Source organism: Schistocerca serialis, chromosome 8, assembly GCF_023864345.2.
Source record: "Schistocerca serialis cubense isolate TAMUIC-IGC-003099 chromosome 8, iqSchSeri2.2, whole genome shotgun sequence".
In the NCBI taxonomy this organism is placed as follows: Eukaryota; Metazoa; Arthropoda; class Insecta; order Orthoptera; family Acrididae; genus Schistocerca; species Schistocerca serialis.
Genome location: NC_064645.1, coordinates 349350232 through 349367731, shown reverse-complemented (window position 1 = coordinate 349367731; position 17500 = coordinate 349350232). Strand labels below are relative to the sequence as shown.

At 53.5% G+C, this 17500-nt stretch overlaps 2 non-coding genes and 2 pseudogenes across 2 annotated transcripts; all 4 read right to left on the bottom strand.

The window, feature by feature from the left end:
• Window positions 1–5204, bottom strand: part of LOC126417823 (large subunit ribosomal RNA) — a 7221-nt pseudogene extending 2017 nt beyond the window's left edge.
• A 188-nt stretch (window positions 5205–5392) lies between these two features.
• LOC126417511 (5.8S ribosomal RNA) lies at window positions 5393–5547 on the bottom strand. Its single transcript, XR_007575624.1, has one exon. It is a non-coding gene; the product is annotated as a 5.8S ribosomal RNA (ribosomal RNA).
• Window positions 5548–5900: 353 nt separating this feature from the next.
• LOC126417746 (small subunit ribosomal RNA) lies at window positions 5901–7809 on the bottom strand. The gene has a single exon (XR_007575809.1). It is a non-coding gene; the product is annotated as a small subunit ribosomal RNA (ribosomal RNA).
• Window positions 7810–15981: 8172 nt separating this feature from the next.
• The window catches only part of LOC126417828 (large subunit ribosomal RNA), a 2995-nt pseudogene continuing 1476 nt past the window's right edge, over window positions 15982–17500 (bottom strand).

The window sequence follows — 17500 nt, the reverse complement described above, 5'->3', positions numbered from 1 at the left end:
GAGACATTGAAGCCCCTCTGCGCGAGCCCACGGGCGACATAACGCACTACAGCGTCATGGCGCTTGACCCGGGACCCGTGCGTCCTAAAGCAAGCCTGAAGTACGTGGTTGGCGGTCTCCACGGCCTTGCACCCCGCGCGGCATCTGGTGTCCGCCTCCCGCCCGCGACTGCGCCGTGCCTTCGTAGGGAAGGCGTTGATGCGGGCGCGGAGGGCGTCGATGTATTCACGCCCAGATAGCAGGCGACTGGTGTCGGCGACCCACTGATGTTGGCCACTGACGGCGGCAGAAGATGACAGCGCTGCACCGTCAATGGCGATGTGTAGGCGCGCCGCCCACATTTCCCCAACCTGCGTTGACGATTTGAGGAGGTGGCCCTCCCACATTAGGTGGCGCTCCAGCACCTCGATCTCACGCTGCACCTCATCCATGCCTGCACCGTCGAAGGCTGGCCCTATCTTCTTCAGCGCCAGGAGACGGGACCGACGGAGGGTTGGACCCATCCATCGGCAAGATGGAATGCCGAGGCCCCCCTGGGCAACAGGAGCGTGGAAGTATCCCAGGGGGGTGTCCGCCGGAAGGCGGAACCATCTCCTGACGGCGGCCCGGATGGTGACGTCGGCCGACTTCAATGCACCCACCCGGGTGCGGCTGAGGGCCAGCCCGTGGTACAGGCCAGGGAGAAGTACGTTGGTGAGAGCGTGGAGGCGCTGTTGCGGCTTCAGCGGAGCTCGGGAGATGACGTCAAGCTGCTCCACCAGGTGGCGACGTGGATTGAAGACACAGCGACCCGCCGTGGAAAATTGCAGCCCCAGGTACCGGAAGGTTTCACCCACACGCAGGGCAGGCATGGTGGTATTGCCTGCTGTGAAGGTGACATTGCTGTCCACCTTCACCTTCTTCTCGCGCCCTGACGCGACTAAGGCGAGGGTGAAACACTTCCGGGCGTTGATCTGCAGCCCCAGGTGGGCGAGGGCTGCGGTAGCTGCGTCGATGAGGGACTGCAAGCCCCTCGGGGTCGCTGCAAACAGCAAGACGTCATCTGCAAAGGCCGCAGCGTTGACTCTGCGACCGAGGATCCGAGCTCCGATGTGGGAGGGCAGTTGGCCTAAAACGTAGTCCACCGCAAAGTTGAACAGGAGGGGGGAGAGGGGATCGCCCTGGCGAACGCCCCGTGCTGGCTAAACAGACACGCCCACGCCGGCGCCGTCCGCTATCACTGTCGTGCTGCCCTCGTAGCACCGCTCGACATACTCAACAAAGCAATCCGGCAGGCCATGCGCCTTCAGCACGGGGCGAAGGGCAGCATGATCTACCGAATCGAATGCCTTAGATACGTCGATCGATGCCACAAAGACAGAGCGGCAGGAGCGAACTGCGTCGGTGAGAGCAGTGTCCAAGATGAAGGTATTTTCCAACATCCCATCCCGAGGGATGAATGCCCGCTGACGTTCGTCCACAGCACATGCGCGCATCAGGCGTGACGCGAGAACCTTGTGAAAGGTCCGCGCCAACACCGAGCAGACCGTAATGGGGCGAAAGTCAGCGGGGGATGTTGGTGCAGCCGTTTTCGGGAGAAGGGACGTCCGCGCGCGAAGCAGGCGTTCCGGAAGGGCGCGGGCCAGAAGGAAGAGATTCATCACTTTCACCAGGACTTCGTGCGGCAGGCGCCGCAACTCCGCTGGGGTAAGGCCGTCCGGCCCGGCTGCTGATCCCCTGGGCGGCAACGCGGCGGCGACCTCCTCATGTGTGACCGCCCCCATAGGCACTCGGGAGCGACAGGCTCCGAGTGCGGGAGGAGGCGGTCACGAATGAAGCCCGCGGTGGAGATGGGCTTCTTGGTGAAGAGGTCCGCCCAGAAGTCCAGCAGACCAGGGATGGCAGGTGGCGGCTGGAGCAGGGTGCCATCCAAGAGGCCGCGCACGCAACGTGCACGCGACCGTCGGAAGGCATCCTGCGTTCTCGCGTACTCCCAGCGGCGCCGCTTGCGCTTCTGCGTCGGCGGCGCGGCAGGCGGCCGCTTCGATGGTTGGCGCGGCCGCTGAGTCCTGGTGATCGATCTCTCCCCTCTGGACCCGACCGACGCAAGGGCATCCGGGAGCATGCCCAGGATGACATCGGGCGGCGTGCCCCGCCCCAGACCTATGACACGATCCAGGGCAGAGAAACGCTGGGCGGAAGCGGGTAGCCCCGCCAGATGCTCCCAGATGGCGGCGTCAGTCGTCCCCTCCGGCGGCGGCCCGGTGGTGTCGGCCGCGAAGTCCTCGGCTGCGTCGACGGGCGGCGCAGCGGCCTCGCCCGCGTCAGGCAGCGGGCTCGCTGCTCCCCGGCGGGACGTTACTCCCGCCGTTTACTCGCGCTTGCTTGAATTTCTTCACGTTGACATTCAGAGCACTGGGCAGAAATCACATTGCGTCAACACCCGCTAGGGCCATCGCAATGCTTTGTTTTAATTAGACAGTCGGATTCCCCCAGTCCGTGCCAGTTCTGAGTTGATCGTTGAATGGCGGCCGAAGAGAATCCGCGCACCCGCGCGCCCCCGGAGGAGCACGCTAAGGCGGACGCGGCCTCGCAGCAAGGAAGATCCGTGGGAGGCCAACGCACGGGACCGAGCTCGGATCCTGCACGCAGGTTGAAGCACCGGGGCGCGAACGCCGCGCAGGCGCGCGCATCCTGCACCGCCGGCCAGCACGAGGCTGACCAACGGCGAGAGCAGACCACGCCCGCGCTAAACGCCCGCACTTACCGGCACCCCTACGGCACTCACCTCGCCCAGGCCCGGCACGTTAGCGCTGACCCACTTCCCGACCAAGCCCGACACGCCCCGATCCTCAGAGCCAATCCTTATCCCGAAGTTACGGATCCAATTTGCCGACTTCCCTTACCTACATTATTCTATCGACTAGAGGCTCTTCACCTTGAGACCTGCTGCGGATATGGGTACGAACCGGCGCGACACCTCCACGTGGCCCTCTCCCGGATTTTCAAGGTCCGAGGGGAAGATCGGGACACCGCCGCAACTGCGGTGCTCTTCGCGTTCCAAACCCTATCTCCCTGCTAGAGGATTCCAGGGAACTCGAACGCTCATGCAGAAAAGAAAACTCTTCCCCGATCTCCCGACGGCGTCTCCGGGTCCTTTTGGGTTACCCCGACGAGCATGTCTAAAAGAGGGGCCCGACTTGTATCGGTTCCGCTGCCGGGTTCCGGAATAGGAACCGGATTCCCTTTCGCCCAACGGGGGCCAGCACAAAGTGCATCATGCTATGACGGCCCCCATCAACATCGGATTTCTCCTAGGGCTTAGGATCGACTGACTCGTGTGCAACGGCTGTTCACACGAAACCCTTCTCCGCGTCAGCCCTCCAGGGCCTCGCTGGAGTATTTGCTACTACCACCAAGATCTGCACCGACGGCGGCTCCAGGCAGGCTCACGCCCAGACCCTTCTGCGCCCACCGCCGCGACCCTCCTACTCGTCAGGGCTTCGCGGCCGGCCGCAAGGACCGGCCATGACTGCCAGACTGACGGCCGAGTATAGGCACGACGCTTCAGCGCCATCCATTTTCAGGGCTAGTTGCTTCGGCAGGTGAGTTGTTACACACTCCTTAGCGGATTCCGACTTCCATGGCCACCGTCCTGCTGTCTTAAGCAACCAACGCCTTTCATGGTTTCCCATGAGCGTCGATTCGGGCGCCTTAACTCGGCGTTTGGTTCATCCCACAGCGCCAGTTCTGCTTACCAAAAGTGGCCCACTTGGCACTCCGATCCGAGTCGTTTGCTCGCGGCTTCAGCATATCAAGCAAGCCGGAGATCTCACCCATTTAAAGTTTGAGAATAGGTTGAGGTCGTTTCGGCCCCAAGGCCTCTAATCATTCGCTTTACCGGATGAGACTCATACGAGCACCAGCTATCCTGAGGGAAACTTCGGAGGGAACCAGCTACTAGATGGTTCGATTAGTCTTTCGCCCCTATACCCAGCTCCGACGATCGATTTGCACGTCAGAATCGCTACGGACCTCCATCAGGGTTTCCCCTGACTTCGTCCTGGCCAGGCATAGTTCACCATCTTTCGGGTCCCAACGTGTACGCTCTAGGTGCGCCTCACCTCGCAATGAGGACGAGACGCCCCGGGAGTGCGGAGGCCGCCGCCCCGTGAAGGGCGGGGAAGCCCCATCCTCCCTCGGCCCGCGCAAGGCGAGACCTTCACTTTCATTACGCCTTTAGGTTTCGTACAGCCCAATGACTCGCGCACATGTTAGACTACTTGGTCCGTGTTTCAAGACGGGTCGTGAAATTGTCCAAAGCTGAAGCGCCGCTGACGGGAGCGATTATTCCGCCCGAGAGCATCCCGAGCCAACAGCGGCGCGGGTCCGGGGCCGGGCCAGGTAGGTCCGTCATCCGGGAAGAACCGCGCGCGCTTGCCGGGAGCCCGAGCGCCCAAAGGGGCGAATCGACTCCTCCAGATATACCGCCGGGCAGCCAGCCAGGACACCGGGGCTCTGCCCAACAGACGCGAACCGAGGCCCGCGGAAGGACAGGCTGCGCACCCGGGCCGTAGGCCGGCACCCAGCGGGTCGCGACGTCCTACTAGGGGAGAAGTGCGGCCCACCGCACACCGGAACGGCCCCACCCCGCGGCGAGTGGAAAGGCAACCGGACACGACCCCGCCGCGGATTGCTCCGCGCGGGCGGCCGGCCCCATCTGCCGAGGGCGGAGGCCAGTGGCCGGATGGGCGTGAATCTCACCCGTTCGACCTTTCGGACTTCTCACGTTTACCCCAGAACGGTTTCACGTACTTTTGAACTCTCTCTTCAAAGTTCTTTTCAACTTTCCCTCACGGTACTTGTTCGCTATCGGTCTCGTGGTCATATTTAGTCTCAGATGGAGTTTACCACCCACTTGGAGCTGCACTCTCAAGCAACCCGACTCGAAGGAGAGGTCCCGCCGACGCTCGCACCGGCCGCTACGGGCCTGGCACCCTCTACGGGCCGTGGCCTCATTCAAGTTGGACTTGGGCTCGGCGCGAGGCGTCGGGGTAGTGGACCCTCCCAAACACCACATGCCACGACAGGCGGCAGCCTGCGGGGTTCGGTGCTGGACTCTTCCCTGTTCGCTCGCCGCTAGTGGGGGAATCCTTGTTAGTTTCTTTTCCTCCGCTTAGTAATATGCTTAAATTCAGCGGGTAGTCTCGCCTGCTCTGAGGTCGTTGTACGAGGTGTCGCACGCCACACCGCCAGCCGGCTGTGCACGCTACCGAGTAAGTACCGGTATGCGAACCGCCAGGCGACGGGCGCGCATCGCACGTTTAAGGAGACGCGGCCGGCCCCACAGGCGGCCACGACACTCCCAGGTCTGCGAAGCGGGGCAAACGCCGCGCGCTTCAGTATACGTAGCCGACCCTCAGCCAGACGTGGCCCGGGAACGGAATCCATGGACCGCAATGTGCGTTCGAAACGTCGATGTTCATGTGTCCTGCAGTTCACATGTCGACGCGCAATTTGCTGCGTTCTTCATCGACCCACGAGCCGAGTGATCCACCGTCCTGGGTGATCTTTTCATAGTTTCCACCATCTCCTTCGAGACAGTTGCATAGGCGGGACTGAGGCGTGTGGCGGCCCTGTTCCAGCGTTCAGTGTCCAACGGCCTCACGGCCGATGGGCGTCGTACGGCTCCACATCGGAGCGGACAGGCAGTCGGGCGAAAGTCATTCAAAACCGGCGCCAGGCGCCAGGTGCCGCAGGCCAGCCGCCCCAGCGCTTCAGCGCTCGTACCACACAACATTGCCGTTAGTTTTGAGACGAACGCGTGGTTCCGCACGCGGCGCACGGCTACTGCGAGCCGTACAGGTAGCTGCGTGTTGCGCGACACGACACGCACATCGAAAGACATGCAGTCTAGTCGGTAATGATCCTTCCGCAGGTTCACCTACGGAAACCTTGTTACGACTTTTACTTCCTCTAAATGATCAAGTTTGGTCATCTTTCCGGTAGCATCGGCAACGACAGAGTCAATGCCGCGTACCAGTCCGAAGACCTCACTAAATCATTCAATCGGTAGTAGCGACGGGCGGTGTGTACAAAGGGCAGGGACGTAATCAACGCGAGCTTATGACTCGCGCTTACTGGGAATTCCTCGTTCATGGGGAACAATTGCAAGCCCCAATCCCTAGCACGAAGGAGGTTCAGCGGGTTACCCCGACCTTTCGGCCTAGGAAGACACGCTGATTCCTTCAGTGTAGCGCGCGTGCGGCCCAGAACATCTAAGGGCATCACAGACCTGTTATTGCTCAATCTCGTGCGGCTAGAAGCCGCCTGTCCCTCTAAGAAGAAGAGTAATCGCTGACAGCACGAAGGATGTCACGCGACTAGTTAGCAGGCTAGAGTCTCGTTCGTTATCGGAATTAACCAGACAAATCGCTCCACCAACTAAGAACGGCCATGCACCACCACCCACCGAATCAAGAAAGAGCTATCAATCTGTCAATCCTTCCGGTGTCCGGGCCTGGTGAGGTTTCCCGTGTTGAGTCAAATTAAGCCGCAGGCTCCACTCCTGGTGGTGCCCTTCCGTCAATTCCTTTAAGTTTCAGCTTTGCAACCATACTTCCCCCGGAACCCAAAAGCTTTGGTTTCCTGGAGGCTGCCCGCCGAGTCATCGGAGGAACTGCGGCGGATCGCTGGCTGGCATCGTTTATGGTTAGAACTAGGGCGGTATCTGATCGCCTTCGAACCTCTAACTTTCGTTCTTGATTAATGAAAACATACTTGGCAAATGCTTTCGCTTCTGTTCGTCTTGCGACGATCCAAGAATTTCACCTCTAACGTCGCAATACGAATGCCCCCGCCTGTCCCTATTAATCATTACCTCGGGTTCCGAAAACCAACAAAATAGAACCGAGGTCCTATTCCATTATTCCATGCACACAGTATTCAGGCGGGCTTGCCTGCTTTAAGCACTCTAATTTGTTCAAAGTAAACGTGCCGGCCCACCGAGACACTCAATAAAGAGCACCCTGGTAGGATTTCAACGGGGTCCGCCTCGGGACGCACGAGCACGCACGAGGCGGTCGCACGCCTTCGGCTCGCCCCACCGGCAGGACGTCCCACGATACATGCCAGTTAAACACCGACGGGCGGTGAACCAACAGCGTGGGACACAAATCCAACTACGAGCTTTTTAACCGCAACAACTTTAATATACGCTATTGGAGCTGGAATTACCGCGGCTGCTGGCACCAGACTTGCCCTCCAATAGATACTCGTTAAAGGATTTAAAGTGTACTCATTCCGATTACGGGGCCTCGGATGAGTCCCGTATCGTTATTTTTCGTCACTACCTCCCCGTGCCGGGAGTGGGTAATTTGCGCGCCTGCTGCCTTCCTTGGATGTGGTAGCCGTTTCTCAGGCTCCCTCTCCGGAATCGAACCCTGATTCCCCGTTACCCGTTACAACCATGGTAGGCGCAGAACCTACCATCGACAGTTGATAAGGCAGACATTTGAAAGATGCGTCGCCGGTACGAGGACCGTGCGATCAGCCCAAAGTTATTCAGAGTCACCAAGGCAAACGGACCGGACGAGCCGACCGATTGGTTTTGATCTAATAAAAGCGTCCCTTCCATCTCTGGTCGGGACTCTGTTTGCATGTATTAGCTCTAGAATTACCACAGTTATCCAAGTAACGTGGGTACGATCTAAGGAACCATAACTGATTTAATGAGCCATTCGCGGTTTCACCTTAATGCGGCTTGTACTGAGACATGCATGGCTTAATCTTTGAGACAAGCATATGACTACTGGCAGGATCAACCAGGGAGCTGCGTCAACTAGAGCTGAGCAGCCGGCCGCCCGGGAGTGTGTCCCGGGGGCCCGCGCGAACACGCAAGCGTCCGCTCAATTATTCTGCAAACAGGAGGAGGCTGAGCTCCCCTGCACAACACACCTCGAAACCCTCTCAGGTCCCGGCGGCGCGCAGCGCCGTCCTAAGTACTTGGTCGGGTTCGAGAGAGGCGCAATCGCCCGGAGTTAGGCGAGTAGACGCTTTAGGTGCGACCACCCGTGCTCCCAACTGAGCTTGCCGCTGCCGACAGAGGCCCGGGAGCGTGCTGTCGTGGCATTGCCGGCGGGAGACAACACGCGCCACCTACGGTGACCGGCAGCTCCAACGCCAGCGCCACAGAAGGACAAAAGCCCCACTTGGGTGCCGAAGCGAACTCTCCCAGCACAGCGCACGCGCCAACACGTCCGCACAGCTGCGATACAAACCACCTGCGAGAACCGCTGGGGCGACCGAGCAGCAGACGGCGTCGCGGCGCCGAGCGCCGGGCGGCGGCGCATCCTCAGCGCACACAGTCCTCAATCGGACCAGCACACTGCAGATGGCCACCGCGCTTCGCACCGGGCCCGCGAGGACCTACTTTGGCCGCAAGGCGCCGCGAGCAGGGGGCGCCGGCGCGCAGCTGCGCCGCCTGCCGCGTCCGTCGGCCGGCGCGCCTGCCACTGGCCGCCCCCACCAGCCGGCTGTAGCGCGTGCGCCCACGCACCGCGCTGCCAGCACGCCGGGCGGCCCCCCCTCACCGGCCGGGGACGGTCCCACCCAGCCACCGCCGCGTATCGCCTCACACCCAGATCCCCTTTCACGTTCATGGGCATGGTGGGTCCCTTTTCACGTTCGTGGGCATGGTGGGTATCCATGAAACAACCGGTTAATAGCTCGACCGATCGTCGCCAACACTGATTCACCTCTAGCGAGAACAACCGCACCACAACGGGTTACCTGTTGTTCATTTGCGTAACGTCACCAGCAAACGTAGACGTCCATCGCCATTTGCAACGAGTATTGCATGCCTGTGTCAGGTGTCACAACACACTACGTCTGCCCACATGGACGCAACAACATGTGCACGCCTCGAGAACACGTGGAAGGTAGCCCCCGTACGTATGCGGTGTCCATTGCGCGAACGACTGTCAGCCGGCCTCTGCAGGATGTCGCAGATGTGGAACGCGGTGCAACATGCTATCACGGTGTGTGAGAAGAGACGACTACGTCCGAATACACGCTCCACTACATCAACAGACTGCTCATGCTGATCGCCATCCAGGGCGTCCGTTCCTCCCACACGTCTGAATGGCGTACCACACTGCAATCCAGCTCTTATAGGGAGACGACACGTAGCTGCGTGCACAATATTTGGACTGTATGGTCTGCCGTTGCTAGGCGCAGTCGTCGTACGGTCACACATGTGCCACGATGTATCATTCAGTACATACGGACCAATGTGCAGTACAGTTTGTGGGTTTTGCGTACATCGGCGGACAGGTGACAGGCCGTACCACAACGTAGGCTGAGTACGTCGGCATGCGAAGGGCATTGAACATGCAAACTTCTCAACGACCAGCTTGCGAAGGCAGGGGGGAAGGGGGGGGGCATGTACGTCCTGCTGCTATCCACATTACAGTGTATAGCAGGAGCATGTGGAAAGTCAGCAACACCTGCAAGGTGTTTAACATGACGCGATACACAGGGGACCGGGCAGTGCGAATAGCGAACTATATTGCGAGGGTTGCGGTTAGGCAACACTACACTAATTTAACGAGTTGCATAACAATTACAGAGCAGGTTCAACGACAACGTGCGTCAGGTTAAGGCGCAATATAGGTTAGGTTAAGGCGCAATATAGGTTAGGTTGAGGCGCAATATAGGTTAGGTTAAGGCGCAATATAGGTTAGGTTAAGGCACAACATGGGTTACGTTAAAGCACAAATTAGGTTACGTTAAGGCACAAATTAGGTTACGTTAAGGCACAAATTAGGTTACGTTAAGGCACAAATTAGGTTACGTTAAGGCACAAATTAGGTTACGTTAAGGCACAAATTAGGTTACGTTAAGGCACAAATTAGGTTACGTTAAGGCACAAATTAGGTTACGTTAAGGCACAACATGGGTTACGTTAAGGCACAACATGGGTTACGTTAAGGCACAACATGGGTTACGTTAAGGCACAACATGGGTTACGTTAAGGCACAACATGGGTTACGTTAAAGCACAAATTAGGTTACGTTAAGGCACAAATTAGGTTACGTTAAGGCACAAATTAGGTTACGTTAAGGCACAAATTAGGTTACGTTAAGGCACAAATTAGGTTACGTTAAGGCACAAATTAGGTTACGTTAAGGCACAAATTAGGTTACGTTAAGGCACAAATTAGGTTACGTTAAGGCACAACATGGGTTACGTTAAGGCACAACATGGGTTACGTTAAGGCACAACATGGGTTACGTTAAGGCACAACATGGGTTACGTTAAGGCACAACATGGGTTACGTTAAGGCACAACATGGGTTACGTTAAGGCACAACATGGGTTACGTTAAGGCACAACATGGGTTACGTTAAGGCACAACATGGGTTACGTTAAAGCACAAATTAGATTACGTTAAGGCACAAATTAGGTTACGTTAAGGCACAAATTAGGTTACGTTAAGGCACAAATTAGGTTACGTTAAGGCACAAATTAGGTTACGTTAAGGCACAAATTAGGTTACGTTAAGGCACAAATTAGGTTACGTTAAGGCACAAATTAGGTTACGTTAAGGCACAACATGGGTTACGTTAAGGCACAACATGGGTTACGTTAAGGCACAACATGGGTTACGTTAAGGCACAACATGGGTTACGTTAAGGCACAACATGGGTTACGTTAAGGCACAACATGGGTTACGTTAAGGCACAACATGGGTTACGTTAAGGCACAACATGGGTTACGTTAAGGCACAAATTAGGTTACGTTAAGGCACAAATTAGGTTACGTTAAGGCACAAATTAGGTTACGTTAAGGCACAAATTAGGTTACGTTAAGGCACAAATTAGGTTACGTTAAGGCACAAATTAGGTTACGTTAAGGCACAACATGGGTTACGTTAAGGCACAACATGGGTTACGTTAAGGCACAACATGGGTTACGTTAAGGCACAACATGGGTTACGTTAAGGCACAACATGGGTTACGTTAAGGCACAACATGGGTTACGTTAAGGCACAACATGGGTTACGTTAAGGCACAACATGGGTTACGTTAAGGCACAACATGGGTTACGTTAAGGCACAAATTAGGTTAGGTTAAGGCACAAATTAGGTTAGGTTAAGGCACAACATGGGTTACGTTAAGGCACAAATTAGGTTAGGTTAAGGTAGAATGTAGGTTAGGTTAAGGTACAATATGGGTTAGGTTACGGTACAATATGGGTTAGGTTAAGGTACAATATGGGTTAGGTTACGGTACAATATGGGTTAGGGTAAGGTACAATATGGGTTAGGGTAAGGTACAATATGGGTTAGGTTAAGGTACAATATGGGTTAGGTTAAGGTTCAATATGGGTTAGGTTAAGGTACAATATGGGTTAGGTTAAGGTACAATATGGGTTAGGTTAAGGTACAATATGGGTTAGGTTAAGGTACAATATGGGTTAGGTTAAGGTACAATATGGGTTAGGTTAAGGTACAATATGGGTTAGGTTAAGGTACAATATGGGTTAGGTTAAGGTACAATATGGGTTAGGTTAAGGTACAATATGGGTTAGGTTAAGGTACAATATGGGTTAGGTTAAGGTACAATATGGGTTAGGTTAAGGTTCAATATGGGTTAGGTTAAGGTTCAATATGGGTTAGGTTAAGGTTCAATATGGGTTAGGTTAAGGTTCAATATGGGTTAGGTTAAGGTTCAATATGGGTTAGGTTAAGGTTCAATATGGGTTAGGTTAAGGTACAATATGGGTTAGGTTAAGGTACAATATGGGTTAGGTTAAGGTACAATATGGGTTAGGTTAAGGTACAATATGGGTTAGGTTAAGGTACAATATGGGTTAGGTTAAGGCACAATATGGGTTAGGTTAAGGCACAACATAGGTTAGGTTAAGGCACAACGTAGGTTGTGTTAAGGTACAACGTAGGTTAGGTTAAGGTACAACGTAGGTTAGGTTAATGCGCAATGTAGGTTAGGTTAAGGTACGATATAGCTTAGGTTAAGGTACAATATCGCTTAGGTTAAGGTACAATATAGCTTAGGTTGTTGTAGGGAAAGGTGTATTTGGGGGGGGGGGGCGGCAGGTTCGTTGATAGTGATTATCGTAAGTGCATGCCTGCGGGATCATCCGATTTGTCACGTCAGGATGCACTTGTGGCTCATGACAGGCGGCGCTCCGATTCCAAGGTTGTGGCAGATCTGTGTCTTTCATTCCTGCCATTGTTTGTGTACTGTGACAGGAGGCAGTATTGTGATGTTGGGTGCACCCCTGTGTAGGACATGTGTGGGTGTTCGTGGCTTAGCTGAGCAATGGCGGATGTCGGAAGGGTGGGATATTCTGTTTTCTGGGTGGACCTCTCGGTCTGGTTATGATAGTGTGGATTGTGTAATGTGGCGGAGAGGATGCACCGGATGTTCTTCCATGCTGGTGGTTAGATATTGTGGGTGTGCCTGTTAGAGGCAGAGAGTAGTGTGTGATAGTGTCTGGCTGACGTGTGGTTCTCATTGTGTGCAGAGTCTTTCAGCATGTATAGGGACGGTTGTATATATTATCTGTATTCTGATGGCTCTGCATCTATTACTAATCAGTGCCGTGTATACGGTTACTCTGGTTCCAGTCGAAACTGTTCTATCTCTGTACATTAGTGACACTGCGGCTCCACTATGTTGCTGCCCCTGTCGGCCGTTTCCCCCAGTGTATGGCTAGTGATTATCAGCAATCAGTCTATTAGTCAATACCGGTAGTGTGACGACTTCAAATGTCCTGGATGGGGGAAGCTAAACCCTTCCCGTGGGTCAGGGCCTAGAAAGACTCTTCCCACGCAGGATTCTCGGACTGTCGTTACTCTTCCGAGAAATATATTTGCCCAGCGTTTTTTGTGACTGCGAGTGCGACGCCCACGGGTACCGACATGGATCGGGCGCTTCCTAGCTGATCGCTCAGGATCGGAGAAATATATTTGCCCAACGTTTTTTGCGACTGCGAGTGCAACGCCAGGAGGCTCCGACTGTCGTTACTCTTCCGAGAAATATATTTGCCCAACGTTTTTTGCGACTGCGAGTGCAACGCCAGGAGGGTCCGACTGTCGTTACTCTTCCGAGATATATATTTGCCCAACGTTATTTGCGACTGCGAGTGCAACGCCCACGGGTACCGACATGGATGGGGCGCTTCCTAGCTGATCGCTCGGCATGGGAATCAGTACAGTGAGCAATGCGATCGCGTCTGTAGCTTGTACGTGGTACAGCTCGCAGCTCATGTATAGGGACACTTTTTTTTTTTTTTTTTTTTTTTTTTTTTTTTTTTTTTTTTTTTCACTGCTGCTACTCTTTGTAATAACCCGCCATCTTTATACATAAGACGGGTCCTTTCTAGCTAATGGGCAGGTCTCTTAGCTGACACACAGAGCGCTACAACCATACTTGTGTGTCGTTGCCCGTGCCCCACCAACGTGGAGGTGGACCACTATGCCCTCTTTCTAAGTATAGATTGCAGCTATAAATACTTATTACAAAATAAATATACATAGATTTAAATTATAATTCTAAAGTTTAAGTTAATATAAGTTAAGATATTGTACAAGATTAAGTAATGGTTAAAGATTATGTCTTAAACATGCTGGAGTATATTGATAAAATTTTTGTTTAAATTAACTATACATACAGTTATTGTTCATTTATCTAGAATGCATACTTTCAATTGAAACAGTCTTAATTTGGTGTTCATATTAATTTGCATCTATAAGACCAATAAAACTTTACCAATTTAATAGGAATATAAAACTTAGGATTAACGATTTCATGTGTAGCTCGCTGTTTTACATGCATTTAACACATTTATAACGTTACCTTTCTAGGATGTGATTACATAAAACTTGCCATGGACATAAATATTTACATTAAAATTATTGTTAGTCACTAGCTTAAATTTCTCAAAAACAATTTAAAAGCTTAAAATATTACTACTACGTCAATTCATAAAACTTACAATTAGTCAGTCTTAAAACTTGCATTTAGTACATCAAATCTGTAGTCTCTATTTGTGCCAAGAGAGCATTACAACTTTACAATTCTTAATATGCCCATCGTGTTAGCTCTCTTCAGTGCTATCTCCCTCTGTTTCTTCGCTGTCACTGTCGTCCTGGAGTGTCTGTCGTTGCTGTGGCCGGATCTGCGCAGCTTGGAGTTGTCTGTCTCTTCTGTACTCCTCCTTAAGGGCCCTCGAGACTCTATCTGCCATCTCACTAATTAGCTTCCATTTATCAGGGTCCCGCAGCGCTTGCTTCACATCATCTTGTAGTAGTTGTAATGCCTCACCAGGTTCATGTCTATTGCACTGGAGAACAACATGCTCTGGTGTGCCCACGTTTCCGCATATGCAATTGGCAGCTCTGTCCTGATGTATACGATTAAAATACGTTGGGTACGGTCCGTGACCCGTAAGGAAATGCATCATGCCTACGCCTGGGTCAGCATGTCTCATTTTCAGGCGCTCTTCAATATCAGGAAAAAATTCATATACGCGCCTGCTCTTTTCACTGGTGTCCCACTGCCTTTGCCACTCCATCAGTCTCCATCGCTTTAAGTCGTATCTGGTTCGGACATCCTCGTCCGTTATCTCCTGAACTTTATGATTCTGTCCTCGTCTCAACCAGTATGCTGCTGCTCTGTACCTTATTGTTATATCTATAGGATACGTCCCAAGCACTACACATAGGGCTTCAGTAGATGTTGTTCCAAAAGCGCCAGACAGCCGCAGGAGTACATTCCTCTGACCACTTCTGGCGGCAGTCACATATGTCGATAGACGTAATCTATGTGCCCATGTGCTAGAGGCAAAACTCACTATCGACTCGTATATTGCATAATAATATGTCTTAATCATACTTAGTGGCATCCTATACTCTGCGGTATTTATTCTGGCGAGTTTATGTAGAATAGCTACCGCCTTGTCGGTTGTGAGCTTTATATGCTGCATAAATGATAGTCTTTCGTCTAGCTGGACTCCAAGGTATCTAGTCACCTTCTTCCTGGCAATGTTATTATTACCCAATCTTATCATTGGATTCCGCTGTAAGTTTCCCTTCATCAACATATATAACGTCTTTGCTGGGGCTATTGTTAACTTATATTTCTGGCACCAATTGTTCATTTCAAGCAAGGTGTCATTTGCCTTTGTTTCCAATTCAGCTCTTGAGTTCGCCGTGACTAAAACTGTTAGATCGTCAGCATAGCCCACGATCCCTTCTGTATTGACACTTTCTTCCATGAGACTGAGAAGTGGCTCAATTGTGATATCCCAGAATAGGGGCCCTAGGATAGATCCTTGTGGGCATCCTTTTGTTATCTTTTTGACTACCTTCCTATTACCTTCTTCCCATTGGACGACCCTATCTCGGCAGTAATCTTTGAAGCTGTAGTACAGGGTTCCCGGGAGCTGCAGCTCTCTTAGCCGCAAGAACAATCCAGGCCACCACATGTTGTCAAATGCTCCTTGTATATCTATCAATATTGCTACTGCGTATTTCCTGTCAGTGTCATTAATAATTCGAAGCACTTGATTGATGGCGTCATCTATTGACTTATTCTTGCGAAAACCATACTGATGCTCACTAAGCCCCTGAAGTTCTCTGTGGGCCTGCAGACGATCACATAAAAGTCTTTCTTGAACTTTCGCCAAGGTGTTTAATAAACATATGGGCCTGTATGACCTCGGATTTGTAGGGTCTTTATCGGCTGCCTTTTTTATTATCACCGTATTTGCTGTTTTCCAGGAAGCCGGTATTTTCCCTTCTGATAATGCATCGTTTAGAACCTTTGTCAGGAAAGGAGTTATCTGTACTGCTACTTGGTGTAATGTCTCCGGATATATACTGTCCGGGCCCGGTGCTTTCCGACTTTTCATACTGAGAATTGCCCTTTGTACTTCTTCATTCGCGAAAGGGGGAGTTACTGCTTCTGTCAGATAGACATCATTAAAACGTCGTCGCATATTCGCGTGTTCTGGGTTATCTCGTTCTGGGGAATCTCATTAATCCATTCATGCACGTCACTAATTAGATGACGAGGCATTTGGCTACCTTAAGAGAGTCATAGTTACTCCCGCCGTTTACCCGCGCTTGCTTGAATTTCTTCACGTTGACATTCAGAGCACTGGGCAGAAATCACATTGCGTCAACACCCGCTAGGGCCATCGCAATGCTTTGTTTTAATTAGACAGTCGGATTCCCCCAGTCCGTGCCAGTTCTGAGTTGATCGTTGAATGGCGGCCGAAGAGAATCCGCGCACCCGCGCGCCCCCGGAGGAGCACGCTAAGGCGGACGCGGCCTCGCAGCAAGGAAGATCCGTGGGAGGCCAAGGCACGGGACCGAGCTCGGATCCTGCACGCAGGTTGAAGCACCGGGGCGCGAACGCCGCGCAGGCGCGCGCATCCTGCACCGCCGGCCAGCACGAGGCCGACCAACGGCGAGAGCAGACCACGCCCGCGCTAAACGCCCGCACTTACCGGCACCCCTACGGCACTCACCTCGCCCAGGCCCGGCACGTTAGCGCTGACCCACTTCCCGACCAAGCCCGACACGCCCCGATCCTCAGAGCCAATCCTTATCCCGAAGTTACGGATCCAATTTGCCGACTTCCCTTACCTACATTATTCTATCGACTAGAGGCTCTTCACCTTGGAGACCTGCTGCGGATATGGGTACGAACCGGCGCGACACCTCCACGTGGCCCTCTCCCGGATTTTCAAGGTCCGAGGGGAAGATCGGGACACCGCCGCAACTGCGGTGCTCTTCGCGTTCCAAACCCTATCTCCCTGCTAGAGGATTCCAGGGAACTCGAACGCTCATGCAGAAAAGAAAACTCTTCCCCGATCTCCCGACGGCGTCTCCGGGTCCTTTTGGGTTACCCCGACGAGCATCTCTAAAAGAGGGGCCCGACTTGTATCGGTTCCGCTGCCGGGTTCCGGAATAGGAACCGGATTCCCTTTCGCCCAACGGGGGCCAGCACAAAGTGCATCATGCTATGACGGCCCCCATCAACATCGGATTTCTCCTAGGGCTTAGGATCGACTGACTCGTGTGCAACGGCTGTTCACACGAAACCCTTCTCCGCGTCAGCCCTCCAGGGCCTCGCTGGAGTATTTGCTACTACCACCAAGATCTGCACCGACGGCGGCTCCAGGCAGGCTCACGCCCAGACCCTTCTGCGCCCACCGCCGCGACCCTCCTACTCGTCAGGGCTTCGCGGCCGGCCGCAAGGACCGGCCATGACTGCCAGACTGACGGCCGAGTATAGGCACGACGCTTCAGCGCCATCCATTTTCAGGGCTAGTTGCTTCGGCAGGTGAGTTGTTACACACTCCTTAGCGGATTCCGACTTCCATGGCCACCGTCCTGCTGTCTTAAGCAACCAACGCCTTTCATGGTTTCCCATGAGCGTCGATTCGGGCGCCTTAACTCGGCGTTTGGTTCATCCCACAGCGCCAGT